A 15,798-nucleotide genomic window follows, 5' to 3' on the forward strand; every position below is an offset into this window, starting at 1 on the left:
CTTTTCAATGTGTCCACAAAGTGATCCGCCTGACTCAGACTCGCTACCTCCTTCTTATACCCCAAAAGTTAGAGAGACATGTCAAACAAAAGAATGTTACATAGCTGACCAAACAAATCAATCACTGGGCAAAAGCAGGAGTTACAGAGACATATCACTAATATATACATATATTATTAATCAAGCAGTTTTATGCTGTTAGTCTGATAGCTAATTTCCCTATACTGACAATTCTAAACTATATCCAGACTTCTTGTTTTTCACGAACATCTGCCCCAGCATATTCAGAGAGAGAGAGAGAGAGAGAGAACACGAATAGAGCTAGGCTCACTTCACGTGTTTATTGTCTAACCCCCACCCTCCCAGTTTTCCTAGTTTATGCCTACAGAGGCCTATAGATGGCTAAAAGGAGCGAGCAGAATCATTGGTAGCCCATCCCAATAATTGGGAGTGGGTTGGACCACCTGGCTGATTGCTAAAATGCCTCTATTCAGGTACTAGAATGGTTCCCCATTATGCCAACCTCTTCATAGGCCACCTCCAGGAAGAATTTCTGGACCAATGCACTATGGAATCAGTGATATAGCTGAGATACATCAATGATATTTGAGAACTGTACATTAACCAAGTCAGGTATCTGCTCTAAATGTGATATCTTCCTATGTTTGAGACACCATAGTGCCACAGTCACTAAGGAGAGACAAATGAGTTTTTAAGTTTTTAAGGTTAAATTTAAGAATGGTTCTCTTCCATTTAATGTCCATTTTCTAATAATCTGAAGATGAAATAATAAAAGTGAGCAAAAGGCTTGCTGTCTTGAATTCTGTTTCATCTATTCTTCATGGGACATGTTTTTGTTTCTTTTACTGCAAATTCACTTATTGCAAAAGCTTATAAAAAGAAACTGCTCACCCAAACCAGCACTTTGGGCTGATTACTTAGATCAGATTTGAAGTAGAGCGAGTTGTCTTAATATTTTATAACATCTGAGAGAAGGATGCTGCTGCAAGTTAAATGGATACACAGGAGACAGTTTTATTAGGCTCTGCTGCTGAATTACACAATTTCTACCTGTGAAATTACTTTCCGATTAAGCCAACTGCTGTGTACTTAAAAATAAGGAGCGTGTCTTGCCTCTGAGAGCATTCTATCACTCTCTATTTTTAAACATATATATGTATTGAATTGCTTTCAATTGAGAGTATGAATGGGTCCAGATTTTCTATCTTATGTACTTACATGGCCCTCATAACCATAGTATCTGAGCACGTTACAGTCTTTAAATATATACCTATTACACACACACACACACACACACACACACACACACACACGTATAAAATATTCACATATATTAAGTTTTCATGTATGCACTGATACATTACAATTCATCTTTCATTGGAAAATATATTCAATAGGAACCCTAAGAAGAGCTACAGTAATTGTATAATTACAGGTTAAAAAACTCAGTAATATTTAATCTAGATGATTGATTCACCAGCTCACCAGTTGTATACATTACCATGGGCTGTTTTCATCCCCTGATCTCACAGGATAAGCAGGCTGAGTCTAGGTAATACTTGAATGGAATCTCTAAGAACCATCTAGGTGCTCCAAATAGTAATGCTGGCCACTCATAAGCAGTTTGCTTGCTTCTGAGTCATACTGAACTAATGCCCAGCTTGTTGGCATGAAGGACTCTACTCTCAGAGGTGCTGTCTTTCAGACAAGATGCAAAACACAGGTCCAGACCCTATGGTGACATAAATGACATTCAGAGCGGAGCTCTTCTCAATATCACTTTACAGGTCAGCATCTCTGCTGGAAAAGTTTACATTTCCTGCCTGAGAGGAATTCTTACTTTTTTCCCTCTAGTGTACTTTAGAACCTGCCTCAGAGTCTTGGTGAACCCCTCATTCTCCCTCCTTTAATTTACTCTCAAGGGCCCCAAGTCATCACAACCTTTTCTGCAGCTGAAGAGCTGAAATTACCTCCCTTCTCTGCATGACAAGACCATTCCCTGGGTTCTGGGGCAGGAAGGAAACTCATGAGAATGACACAAAGCTTTTCCTACCCTTGGGGCATAATGCACAGGTTCAGCAGCACATTCATGGTGCCTGCCTGCCAGGCATGAGGGGGAACAGGCCTAGAAGCCAAACTTGACCATTCAACATTTCTATTCTAAAGAGACCAATGTAGTTCAAACCCTGTGATTCAAAATAGCAGTAACGTGTGCCACACTTCGAAGGATTTGTTTACCAGAAAAGAACCATATACAGCAGTTGTAGTGAATATACATTTGTTTTATTGTTATCCTACTTTATACCAGTTAATTTGCACTTTACAGAATTTAATCTGTACTCAAAATGACTGCTGGAGCCTTGTTGAAAGTACAGAACCAAACTGAAACACTCCACCATACACAGACATCAAGCCAATAAAAGTGCACTTGACATTAGATGCAACGGAAATAAATATAGGCAGGTAGCCATTTTGTTTCTATAGGAGTATTTCAAACCAATGAGTGACACCATGTTTTTTCCAAGGCAGCTCAGGAAGAAAAATTACAAGTGAAACTCTCCCATTTATCTTGCTTTTCTTACTTTTGAGCTGCAAATAACTCCCAATAAACAAAAAAACAAAACCTCCTCTGAATTTTCTTTGAAAAAGACTAAGTGGTTGAATAGTTTTCCTAATTCTAGACATTGCAGAAGTGAGAATCTTTGTTCCGGTGCAGCATTCCAAGTCTGCTGTCCATAGTGACCTTAATGAACAAAACTCTGAGGAAAAGGCGCTGCATATACAGCAAGAATTAATTAAAACCAACTTCCCAGCAGCAGCATGGTGGAATGTCAAAATCTCTAGTTTCTATTTTATTTGATGAGTATGTATTTTAGGCTCTTGGGGGTTTTCTCTTCACTCTTAATCCTCCCCATTAATATATTCAAAGGTATAGTTTCATTACTAAAATGTCACTTTCTGGCACATTAGTATTACACTGGAATTCCGAATGACCTTGGCCTGGCTGCATGATGGCCACTCCCAGAATTAAAGAAAGGGCCCCTTCTATCATGCTTTTTAAGTTATCCATCTTTTATGCAGGTGTATGAATCTATCACTGAGTCATGTATCATGTACAGATGGAAAGTCTCTCATATTTATGACCCGCTGTCTTTTTTCCCTGGAAATTCATTTTTCATTAAATAACTCTCCAAACCTTTTAATTAACAAAATTATTTAATTCAAAGAAAGGAAGATAGCATATAATGGGCAGGGTGTAAGAATATTATGACATGGCTGACTCGGAGTTAGACCAATTAACAAATTGACACCCCAGTTAATAAATACACAACCACCAGAGGAATAAAAATCAAAGACAAATTAGTACACCTGTCTCGTTACCACTTGTCATCAAATTACTTCCTTTATTTCTATTTCCACATACTTAACATGATCATTTTGAAAAGGAAGTATAGGAATTCAGGATTTCACCAAGCTGCCAATCAATACATTTCCTAACTGTCTGTTTAAAAAAAACAAAAAAAAAAAGCTGTCAGAAACTGGCTGTCAGGAAGAAAGGTATGTCAGTGAAAGTGGCAAGACAAGAAGGAATTTTTTTCCTTACTAACAGATATGTTTTTGGATTATGGATGAAATCCATGGCTCCTACACTAAGCTTGAATGCTTGAGCTCTATGAAGGGAACTAGAGACCAGGAGCGAAATCCTGATCCAATCTAAATCAACGGGTGTATTGTCATTGACTTCAGCGGCTAGGATTTCATCCATAGTCTAAACCCCACTGAAGTCAACTGGAGTCTTTTCCATTGACTACAGCGGGCTTTTGATCAATCCCTTAGCTGAGATATCGGAATGGAATTCAGTGCCATCGCCCATTGGAGTCAGTATTGCAACCTTAGGCTTTACGCACTCCATTCCCCCTCCCCTCCCACAAACACACATTTTGTGACACAAGAGTGCCGAGACCTTGCTACATGGCTGCTCCACTCACAGTCCTACCTTGTAGCCTGACCACAGAGTGTAAGTGGCATGGATCACTAGAATAAATTTAATCCTACATGAATAACACAATATGTACCATAGAACTAAATGGTTTTTAAATGACTGAAGTAATGAACTCATTAAATATATAGACATGTATTTGCATTAGTAAGAGCATTGCCAGCAGATCAAGGGAAGTGATTATTCCTCTCTATTCGGCACTGGTGAGGTCACATTTGGAGTACTGTTCCAGTTTTGGGCCCCCCCACTATAGAAAGGATGTGGACAAATTGGAGAGAGTCCAGCAGAGGCAACAAAAATGATTAGGGGGCTAGAGCACATGACTATAAGGAGAGGCTGAGGGAACCAGGCTTGTTTAGTCTGCAAAAGAGAAGAATGAGGGGGGATTTGATAGCAGCCTTTAACTACCTGAAAGGGGGTTCCAGGGAGGATGAAGCTAGGCTGTTCTCAGTGATAGCAAATGACAGAACAAGGAGCAATTGTCTCAAGTTGCAGTGGGGAAGGTCTAGGTTGGATATTAGGAAAAACGTTTTCACTAGGAGGGTGGTGAAGTACTGGAACGGGTTACCTAGAGAGGTGGTGGAATTTCCATCCTGAGAGGTTTTTAAGGTGTGGCTTGATAAAGCCCTGGCTGGGATGCTTTTGTTGGGGTTGGTCCTGCTTTGAGCAGGGGGTTGGACTAAATGACCTCCTGAGCTCCCTTCCAATCTTAATCTTCTATGATTCTATGTACTGCCATACACAACCCTGCAAGGACCCAAGTACCCTCAACTCTCATTGAACTCAACAGAGATGCCATTTAGTGCTTTTGCAGGAGGTAGTCAGAACCCCACAGAATCAGGGTAATTAGTTTAATAAACCTCAAACTAATTGCCGTGGTGCTTTTGAGTTTGTAATTTTGTCAGCAAGAGATAGGAACATTGTCATGTTCTTCTGTGGTTTGGACATTCTACTTTATACAGCCAACGCTGTGTATTAACTTACTGGAAGTTAGTCATATTTTGATTTATGATGGTGAAGTCTTCAGTCCTAGATAATTTATCTTTCTAAAGAGAGGGAAAAATTAAAATAAGAAACTTAGGTTTAGTAATTAAAATGTTGAGAAACACATATTTATCAATCATTTCAACTGTCTGAAAAACCAAGAAACAGTCGAGAAGCTTCAAGAACCCAGAAGGAAGATTATTATTATGTTTTACAATAAGAATAAAAAATTGTGACATGTAATTGTAAGTCCTCGTCTCTTTCAAATATAAACATAAGGTTTAAGATAGTTGAAGCAATATTTTAAGAACATCATAGTCATTTCCTTTATATACAGTATGAAGATTGAAATACGATTGTGCCATTTATATAACTTTGGCAATTGAAAATGATAGATAAAATGTTAAATATACTAAATACAAAGAATAGTTACACTGTCCTTCTGAATGTGTGTGAAATCATAGGGCCCAATCCTGCAAAGATTTAGGTACATCTGTACTCACATGTGTAAAGTTAAGCATGTCTGCAAGTCATTGCAAGACACTTTTACTTTTGGAGGCCAGATCCTGCGAAGTGATAGGAGCCCTCAATTTCCATTGAAGTCTACAGGAATTGAGGGCACCCAGCATCTTGCATAGGATAATTATAATATGAATAGTATAAATTCTCTCCATTTCTTCTGTACTGTAAAATCACAATTATAGAAAGTGCACTGTATGGATTAAGAAGTATTTGTCCACCATTGACTTTTTGTAGCAATTTATATTCTCACACTGATGTGGTACAAATAAGATTTCACAGATTAGAAATGAAAATATAAATACCCGAAAGCAAAAAGTCAAGTTTATGGCACCTGCTTGGTCAAGAGATTTATAATTGTTTGAGAGCTTCACATTTTAATTGCACTTCAGTTAGGTAGCTGGAGGTGATTCTAAATAGCTGAACAACATTAGAAGTCCCAAATTGTTCTTGCTAAAACTGCTGTAAATCTGTATCATTTCCAATTATATATTAAAAAAAGAAAAAAAAAAAAAAGAAAGAAAACCTACACTTTTCCAAGAATTCTGTGTTACCGTTTCAGAACCTAGTCACCCCAATCATTTCAAAATTCAAGTTCTTATAGGAATTTGAAGTCATGCAATAATTATAAACCCCATCTATAGAACATAGCAATGGAAAAATTACTGGAGTACTTTCACATCTATGGAGAACTTTAATTTACAATAGAGTCAAGTAGTTCTATTTCAAAATACAGCTCTTCAGGTGAGAGAGCTAACCAGAAAGACAGAAACAATAACAGAAAGCTGAGAAGTATATATGGGAAAAAATCCATACCTTCAAAACTAAGGAGTTACCAGATTAGGCCATCAGTCATTCTTAATGATAATGACTTTAGCAAGAAAAAAAAACAAAACAAAGGCAGAGCACCAGGAAGCTTCACTTCAAGCATAGAAGTGAGTCCAGGATTTCCTTTAAATTAGGGATAAAGCATATTACCAAACAATTTGTATATCAGACTGTAAAATACTGATCATGGACCTGATCCTTCAGTAAGAACCACCATCCAGACATAAACAACGAGAATTCTGTAGCACTTTAAAGACTAACAAATTTAATTTCTGCAGACAAGAGCTTTCGTGGGCTGTAACCCACTTCATCAGATGTAAGGAATAGAAATCAGACTGGAGGTGTATATATACATCCAGACATAGTACATGGTCATGACAGCACATCCCCTCGGTTTGGGATAAAAGCCTTCTCCTGATGCTAGCTAATGAGTTACAGTACTAGCTACAAGTGGTAGCCGTCTGTGCTGCAGATCTGAAGATTCAGGGTCCAAGCCCTGGTGCTGATACATAACTAGGGCAATTTTACTGTTGCAAATAATAGAACTGGCTTTTACAGCTTTCCTTTTAAGAAACACCAGGGGAGTTGCATTTTAAAACTCCATTAAAAAAGTTATTTAGGTTGCAAAGTCGTGCGCACACAAACGCACGCTGCCAAATTCTGCCCTTGACTATATGCATAACTCCCATTAACCTCAATGAAATTTGTATAAAGGTATTCAAGGGAAGAATTTAGCCCTAAATATTTTCCCTGCTGGCTTTATACACTCATCTAAGCTTTATTACTTGCATGTGCAAATGCTTTATTTTTATATTAACAGTTACCTCCTTTGATTAAATGTATTTCAACCCTTTAAATTATTCCAAGTCTACAATCATTTTAAAATTATATGAACCTTTGAGCACTCTTTGGGAAATGCACACTAGGTTGACATTCCATAATGCTAAAAAAATACCATAGCTGTGCACATTTTGTTTAATTAAACTACACTCTATCCGTTAAACTAAGTGGTGGCACATTAACCTTGTTTTATTTTATTTTTTAACAAAGTAAACAGAATAGAATAATAAAGCACCTTTTTTACCTCAAGTGTTTACTGCCAAGGGCAAAATTTTATCTACATTCAGACAGCTGACAACTTTAATTGTCATGTTGTGTTGGTTGTGATTAGGTCTAGTTTAAGTGAAGTTTTCCAAAAATAACTTTTTCAATGTTTTATTCAGTTCATGTCAGATGAGTCTCTGAGCAAAAAACTTAAAGTTGAACAGTTTTTTCTAGTGTCCCTCATTCAGCTTTTGTAGTGGGTTTAATTTAAAATGGGATATTTTATGTAATGGGTCTGCTGCCTCTTATGGAGAGTAACACTGACAGTACCTGTGCTGTTCTGGCAAGCACAGAGAGTCCTACTGCCAGGAAGAAAAAATAAAATGACCAGAAGAATGAAAGAAGAAATATGAAGCCATAAAGGTTACAAAGCCTCTTCTGACTTGGCCAAGCCACTAGAACTAAACCTTGGGCTCGAATTTTCCCAACAACTCTTAAAAAGAGAGACAAGTAGCGAGCACAGCTTAAGAAAAAGCAAGGCATGCACCGGCCTTTCTACCAGTTACTTTTAGCCTTTTGTTCAATCTCGCGATCTCACATCGTGTGAGGTACTAACAGCCCATAAATCTTAGACCCTCGTAGGTTTCGGCCCCCAACAAACATGGGTCAATTTCTGCTCTCAGTTACCCTGGTATAAATCCCAAACGATACCACTGACTTCAGAAGGACTTCATACAGGTTCACTGCAGGATCATCCTTGACTTACTGCTATTTAACCAGTCTGCATGGAGTTGAATTCATAATTCATGCCCAGAAAATAGCTTACCAACAGTATAGTGAAGAGAGGCCTAACAGTCAACTTAATGGTATTTATCTTTCTGTCTGTCCCATCTCAACATCAGTCAGCTCAGCCTACATAAAAAATTAATAGTGCAACCCTTTAGTTATTGAGCAATTACTACACAATAATTGGGCCTAGCTCCTGTACTCATTACTGAAGCAAAACTCTCTCTGAGATGTTGTCTTGCTCTGCAGCAGCAATAAGATTCATTATGTTTTCAGAGATATTAAATGATAACCAATGTTTTCATAAAGGACTGCACATTTACATTCCAGCTCGGATGTTACCCTGCACCACCACCATCAGTGAATGCTGGATGTGAGCATTCATCTGGAGTCTGCCTGCTAAGAAAAGCCGAGTCTATTGTGGTTGGCAACAGTGAGAATTTGTAGCTATTTTTATGTTATGTCCTGTTGAGTACAAAATAAAGGCCTGGAATATATATTGATGAAATTAGCCTAAGTCCACTGACTTCAAGTAATGCCTATAGGATCAGGCTTCATGGACATTAAGAAATTTTTAAAAACATACATAAATACTGGTCGGGTAAAAGAGATATACCTTGCCTTGATAGGCAGGATCTGTAATCCAATAAGATTCAGTCGTCAATATAGCTATGTCATAGATTGTAGGAGTGGGTGAATCTGCACTGCAATGACCTATTTAAGAAATTCAGCATATAACCTTAAACTTGATATTAGAGCTGGATGAAAAAAGGGCCAATTTTTCATGAAAATGTCAAGCAAAATTTATCCTCTCTCAGCGAAAACTTTAAAAATTTGAAATTGTTGGACTAGTTCTATTTGGATATTTTAAAAAAGTATATTCACAAATAATGATTATGGCATTTTTTACCATCATTGCTATTTCTTAAAAATGTGCTCCCTATCTGATAAAGATTACATCAGACTTTGTTTCTGTTGGATTTGCTTTGTATTTTTAGGCTTTATTTCTTTATACACTATTTTTAATGATGGTTACTTTGTAAAAACTGTTGCTTGCTATCCTGAGAAAGGAATCTCTCAGAGAGCTAGTCTCAGAATTATAGTACCTCACAGACATCCAAGTCACATGATTTTTTTAAAAAACAAATACATTTTTGGCAACTTTGAAAGCTCATAACCTTGTAATACAAGCAAGATGTATTCTCATTCTTTTATGAAGTTATTAAATAGTGATGCTTAGAGATGTCTCAAATTTAAGGTAAAAGTAATTCAGATAAAATGAACATGTCACTTCGTCTATCAAAACATAACATTTATTATGCCTGATAAAATTCCTAACTTAGATTTCAAAATAACAGGTGTTTCTGTGATGAAAGTCAAGACAAAAGTGTGAAAGCTTTTCACATTCTTTCCTTCAATTCCTACAGCAACACAGCTTTTGACAGAGGGCTTCTGACTGCTCAATTTGATGGCCATACAAACTTATAAAAGCTGAAGCATCGAGTTTCCCAGGGGAACACATAATGAAATAAATGCACTCATGAATATGTATGGAAGCATGCAGCCATCTGTTCACTACCAACATCTTTCCTTAAAAAAAAGTTTCAAATATTCCTGCAGAAAAGTTGTATCTTTATTTCCATATATAAAATCAGACCTTGAATTTTCGCCCACTCTGGTCATTAAATGCTATTGTTATGGAAATATAGTTTTCTTCCCTTCTGACAATCAAAAGATCGAGTATGATAATACACAATTTTATAATGTTCAAGTAGAGATTTTAGCAGCTTTAAAATATTTACAGTCAGAGCACGCATCGTGTAATGTAAATATAACTTGCTTTCCTATTTAAAAGAAGCAGAAGTTATGCCCTGATTTGTATCCCACATAGATCTTATTTCCCTTTAGTTTTGGGGATCATAAGACACATTCATTCAACATTTACAAGATTGGTGTTTGCATGGACTCTGGTGTGCAGCACAGGGACTTGGCATGTAGAGGAGAAACTGTGCTTGTTCAAAAGAAAGAGGAGATGGGAGAGACAAACAAGTGGTGCCAGCTATCAGCTCCAAGATGCTTCCGAAATTTGGAAAAACTGGAGTTTTTAAACTAAACCTCAGGCAGCTTCAACCTGTGGTAAAGCAGATCAGAGACCTCCTTAGACCTTGGTAGTATTACAGAAGATTAGTGTCCTCAAGGACACAGAAGGTCTATTTAAAAAAAAAAGAAAAAACATGAAGCATGCATGACTTCCATTCATCCTGTTTATTCTTCAAGGAAATTAACTGTGGACAATACAAGAAACATCCCCACTCGTGTCTAACATACAAACTCCTCTACTATAACTTGCCTTCAGGAATGTATGTTTATTTAGTAGTATCAGTAGTGCATAGAGACCCCAACCAAATGGATCCCATTGTTCAGGGCATTGTTCAGATGCATAGCCCTGTCCCTGCATGAGCAACATCCCTCCATGAAGAAGTTACAGGCTAAATAGACAAGACAAAGAATGGGAAGGGAAACAGACATAAAGAAGCGACCTGACTTACCTATGGTCACATGAGACATTAGGACTGAGCAGGGAACAGAATCCCCATTGTATCCCCTGTTGGGAACTCACTTAGGGTAAGTCAGCCCAGGAATACAAGACCCACAGCATGGCTATGCTGGCACAGATCAGCTGACGTGGGCTCACAAGGCTAAAAATTGCAGTGTAGATGTGCAGGTGTGGTCTGGAGCCCAGGCTGACTCCACAGGGGAGAAAGGGTCCCAGAGTCCAGGCACCAGCCTGAGCCCAAACATCTACACAGCAATTTTACAGCCCCACAGCCCAAGTCCTGTGAGCGAGAGTCAGCTTCCCTGGGCCAGCCACAGGTGTTTAACAGCAATGTAGACGTTCTCTTAGGGTTCAAAAAATTTGAGAGAGAGGATATTAGAATTAAATAAGGCCTTTAACTGGCAAACTATGTTGTCGTATTTGCTGAAACATCTAAACATCTCAAAACATTTAAGAAAACTAAAGTCCACTCAGGGACTTGCATTTTTAAAAGGAGTGTCTAATTATGGTTATTAATGCAACTATAACATTTGTGAATGCATCGCTTTAAAGGTTATGTAGGAGTGCACATTAGATTATTATGGGCCAACAAGTATCTAATTCTATAAATAAATGCAGATTTTTACATATAAACAAGTGTATTTGAAAATTTTATCAGTGCATAGTTGAGAGTTTCTTGGAACATTTAAACCATGGAGAAGGAAGCAGAAAAGCAAAATCATTTTAAATGCTACTGTGAATGATAAAAAAAAGGAAAGAATTAGAAGCCCTTGCAGAATATATATATATACCTGGAGTCAACTGAAATTTACTATCCCAGGTGGCTTTAATTATCATTTTCACTGACAGCATCTCTATGATTATGGCACTATTAGTAGTCCTATTGTGATGAGGGGTTAATACTGCACCTCAGATGTTAATATTCATTCTGTGTTGAAGCTGTGCCTAAAAGCCATCAGCCAGGAAGTAATTTCACTACATTTTGCCTAAATCAGAGAGAGCAAACCAAAAACTAGAGATTTTCTGCCAAGTAATTGGAAGTTCAGGTGAGGGGATTCCTTTGTCTTCTTTTGGTTCTGCCTTGTTTTAGCCAACGCTAAAAGGGAAAATCGAGTGGAATTTTGCATTCAGCTAACCTTTACTTACTCACAGGCCATACTGGTATTAATTTAATCAAAACGTCAAAGCTACTTACTACATTCTGTTCATAGCTACAGCACACAGGCAGCAACCTTTTCCTTTGGTATATATTAGAATGTATAATGTATGGAATGATATTGCAACTATACAGCACTGAAGCTAGATCCTTAGGAAGAGTGCCATGTGCAGGGTTATCTCCAAGGAGTAGGGAGCAATCACTCTTTGCAACTGACACCACTTCAGTCTCTAGATTGGAGCAATTACTCCCTGAGTACAAGGGAACTCTGCCAGATCCGAGGATAGGGCCCTAACAACAGAGTGAGGCATCTTATAGCTTCTCAGTCCACCTTCTTACAGCCCACAATCTGTTGGCTGTTTAGGTGATATCTGCCTAAAGCTAGCAAGCCCCGGAAGATCCTTACATAACAATGGTGCGGGTTTGATGAGCTTATGGTCCTCTGTGTGCTTTTGTGTTTTCAGACTAAAAGGTAGGACTGTAGCTCTGCTGCCCTACTGCACCTAGTTAGAGAAAAGGTCTTCATAATTATACACTATTAGAACTTTACAGTTCTAACAATCCCCTCCAAAATCATGGATCATTCATTTATAACATGAACCAGGGAAGTGGCTGCTGGAAGTGGGAATGTCCATACTTGTTACAAGTGTCTTGCAAAACAAAATCTCCTGAGAGCACTAGTGTGTAATAAGTCTGGTGCTCACTGGGCATAAATAGGGGAACTAAGAGCACAGGAGGACAAATGGGGTCACAATGACAAGATCCACTGAGCAGTTATCAGATCTCACTATCCCTCCTGGGGAAGGGAGAGAAGAAAGTGAGCTTCCAAGCAGCTGTAACTATAATGAACATCTGGGAGATGGAGAATGAGGGGCCCAGTTATGGCCAATGACCTTGTACTTGGTGCTCATTGTTTGCTTAGTTTTAGAGTCGGAAGGAGAGAGAGATAACTTTAGTGAACCTTTTCCAATCTCAAATATGTTTGAATTTGGAGATGAGCAAAAAGATGGGTTGGTTTTAATTTTGCCTTAACTATTTCACCAGACCTTAATAAAGATAAACACCGTGTAGTCATATTATAATGGCTTCTTCAATCGCATTGAAGATTTATATTAAAATTTCACACAATCCATCTATTCTTTTCCCTTGGTGTAACCAGTAAAATTTGCAAATGCCCCAATTTACATATAAAAATGTGCTGTGTTTTTCTTAATGGAAATAGGCACTTACTGATGGACTTATAATTAGTATAAGCCATACACGTGAATCAAGAGGAGAAAATACCAATTTGTTTTATTAATGGCTGCAAGGTGTCTATATGTTAATTAGCAGTGTATTGCTTTGAAAATGCATTGCAGTGCTCTGAGGTTTGGTTCACCTCAAAGCACTTCAAAGCATTTCTCAGTATACCCCAGGCCAGCATAGTCTGAAATGGAGGGTCTGTAACAACAGAACAATTTGCCACCTGAAGGCAGAATGAAGCTAGGTCCCTATCTCAGACCTTGGCAATTTTCTACTCTGTACTCAGCCCTGTGCAGTGTAGACACTACAGGATTAGGGCACACAGGATAGAAGAGGGTTTTTTTAATCTCTGAATTTAAATACAGAAAGGACACATGCCACATTCTGAATTAGTGGGTTAGATTACGTAACAGTAAAATGGCGAGGTTAGATGGGGTAGGATAGGATGACCACCTTTGTTGAATGGAAATAAGGGAAAGACATGAAAAATAAGGGATAACACCATTTCCCTTAGGATATCAAGTATTTTTGTCACAAATGTACATTTCTATTGCCCTCAGGTATACAGTGCAATTATCATTAGCTTCAATTTCATATTTAAAATGGTTCTTAGGATCCGTTTCAATACATTTCAATGTATTAAATTAAATTAAAATATGAATTTATTATCCATTAATATCTATTAAAATAAGGGACATGTGGTCACCCTAAGATACACATCAATAAAATAAGGGAGGGTTTCTTAAAATAAGGGATGAGTGGTCACCCTAGGGTACTCTGGATTAGATGACCCTACATACGATCGGGTAGATTGAATTGTAATGGTTAGGAAAGGCTAGATTAGATCAGATAGGATAGAATAGATCCACGTGCATTTCAAACAAGACATCGCTTCCTGCAAGCTGAGTGGTGAGGAATGTGCGGTGACGGTTCCTTTTTCACAGTTTGAAGTGCACTTTATTTATGATATAAATGTCCTGGCAAAGTCCTTGTTGAGTAATTTCAGTTCATGCCACCTATGTGCATTCCTTCCCCTGTTAGGAACTGCAGTAGAATGTTGAGGTATAGAACAGCTGCCATGTCACTCAGTGGGGTGCTGATTTCTTTTCAGCAGTGGATGATGTGATGCATATATATGCAGACTATTACATACATTCAGTTGGAGATCCTTCAGGATAAGAGCTATTATACAAAAGTAAAATGTTATTGTTATTCCCGGTGTTTAATGTCAAAATCAGCTTCAATATTATGGACCTGGTTCTCATTTATACTACTCGGTGGCACACATTTTAAGGTCCCTTTACTGCTAAGGGGCCTTAGTTTAAATGGGAATCAGGCCCTATTACTCTACATTAAAGTCAAGAATAAACATTTAGTAATCTAAAGCACATGATTCAGACCCATGTATTCCAGAATGCCAATTGTGTCTCTGACATCAAGTCCTCTAACCTCTGTGGCTCATATTCCCTACCTAAAATGTCTCAGAGGAGTGTTGTGAGAAAACAGAACTGATAAATTATTTGCTTAAATATTCACTTTTCATTTTTAAGTTTGACTTGGTGTAAAAGTTAATTTTTCTAACAATGTAAAGCACTCACTTCCTACGGTGGGCCAGATTGGAATTAAATGTACTTCAAATGGGCCGTACCGTCTTCCTACCCTCCGCTGCGAAATCTCGCAGCGTCCTACCCTCCGGTGGTAGCTTGCAGCCGCCAGGGGCCGGACCAAAAAGGTTGGCGGGCTGTATCCGGCCGCCAGGGACCAGACCAAAAAGGTTGGCAGGCCATATCCGGCCACCAGGGACCGGACCAAAAAGGTTGGCGGGCCGTATCCGGCCTGCGGACTGGATGTTTGATACCCCTGATGTAAAGCTTTAGACGCACAGTAACAATGTCCATCAGTCATAATTGTGACAGACTCGGCATATAGTCACACTATATATTACTGTAAAACAAAGGAGACAGTAGACAAACACCAACACTTCATCAGAGCATCTGACAATTCTTTGTTCATACCAAAACAGAGAAAGATACAGAAAAGAGGAATTCATTCAATATTCTCTCTCTACATTTTACTTGAATAGAGATGGACCTGCACTGAAACGGACACTAATGTTCTGGACCTGAATTTCACAGCATGGATCCATTTGTACTCCTGAATAATGAATATTTTCTCTGTAATAAATACATTGAGACATGGGATTTTTGTCATGTATTTCATAAGAAGAGAGAATATCATTTTTTTCCCATCCTCTAGAATAATTTCCTAGCAAAGAAACTCATGGCTTTCTGGAACATTTTAAAGGACTAATTTTGTTTTAGTGCTTCTGAGAGGACTTGTAGTTTAATTGCCAGGTTCTTAATCTAGTCATTGTGCATGTTTTTGTTCTTCAGTTTCTAAATCACAATTGAACCTTAGAGAAAAAGGAACGGTAAAGGCTTCTTCAGCAATCTATTCGGTGAGATTCTGACCAGGTAGCAATTCCATGCAGCCAAAAATGAAAGTGCAAAAGCTGGATTATCTGCTCTGCAAAATCTTTTCTCATGTCCATGCAATGAGTCAAGAAAAAAAATGTATAGCCTTAACCACTGCTTATCTGCAGTGTGTGTCAGAATTATTATCATTGTTCTGTGTGTCAGCAGAAAGGGAGAGGACCAAAAG

General features: G+C 38.1%; 1 long non-coding RNA gene across 2 annotated transcripts in view; it reads right to left on the reverse strand.

The window, feature by feature from the left end:
- The window catches only part of LOC137147879 (uncharacterized), a 175,752-nt gene that overhangs the window by 101,793 nt on the left and 58,161 nt on the right, over positions 1 to 15,798 (reverse strand). Inside the window, exon 3 of one of the 2 annotated variants that reach the window (XR_010918385.1) lies at positions 13,684 to 14,319. The exons of the other annotated variant lie outside the window; for it this stretch is intronic. This is a non-coding gene — a long non-coding RNA (uncharacterized lncRNA). Of the gene's footprint in view, positions 1 to 13,683; positions 14,320 to 15,798 lie in introns of those variants that run through there. 2 annotated transcript variants of the gene reach the window in all.

The sequence above is a fragment of the Emydura macquarii genome, unplaced genomic scaffold, assembly GCF_026122565.2.
Source record: "Emydura macquarii macquarii isolate MOO-44397 ecotype Brisbane River unplaced genomic scaffold, CSIRO-AGI_Emac_v2 contig_71, whole genome shotgun sequence".
Taxonomy (NCBI): domain Eukaryota; kingdom Metazoa; phylum Chordata; order Testudines; family Chelidae; genus Emydura; species Emydura macquarii.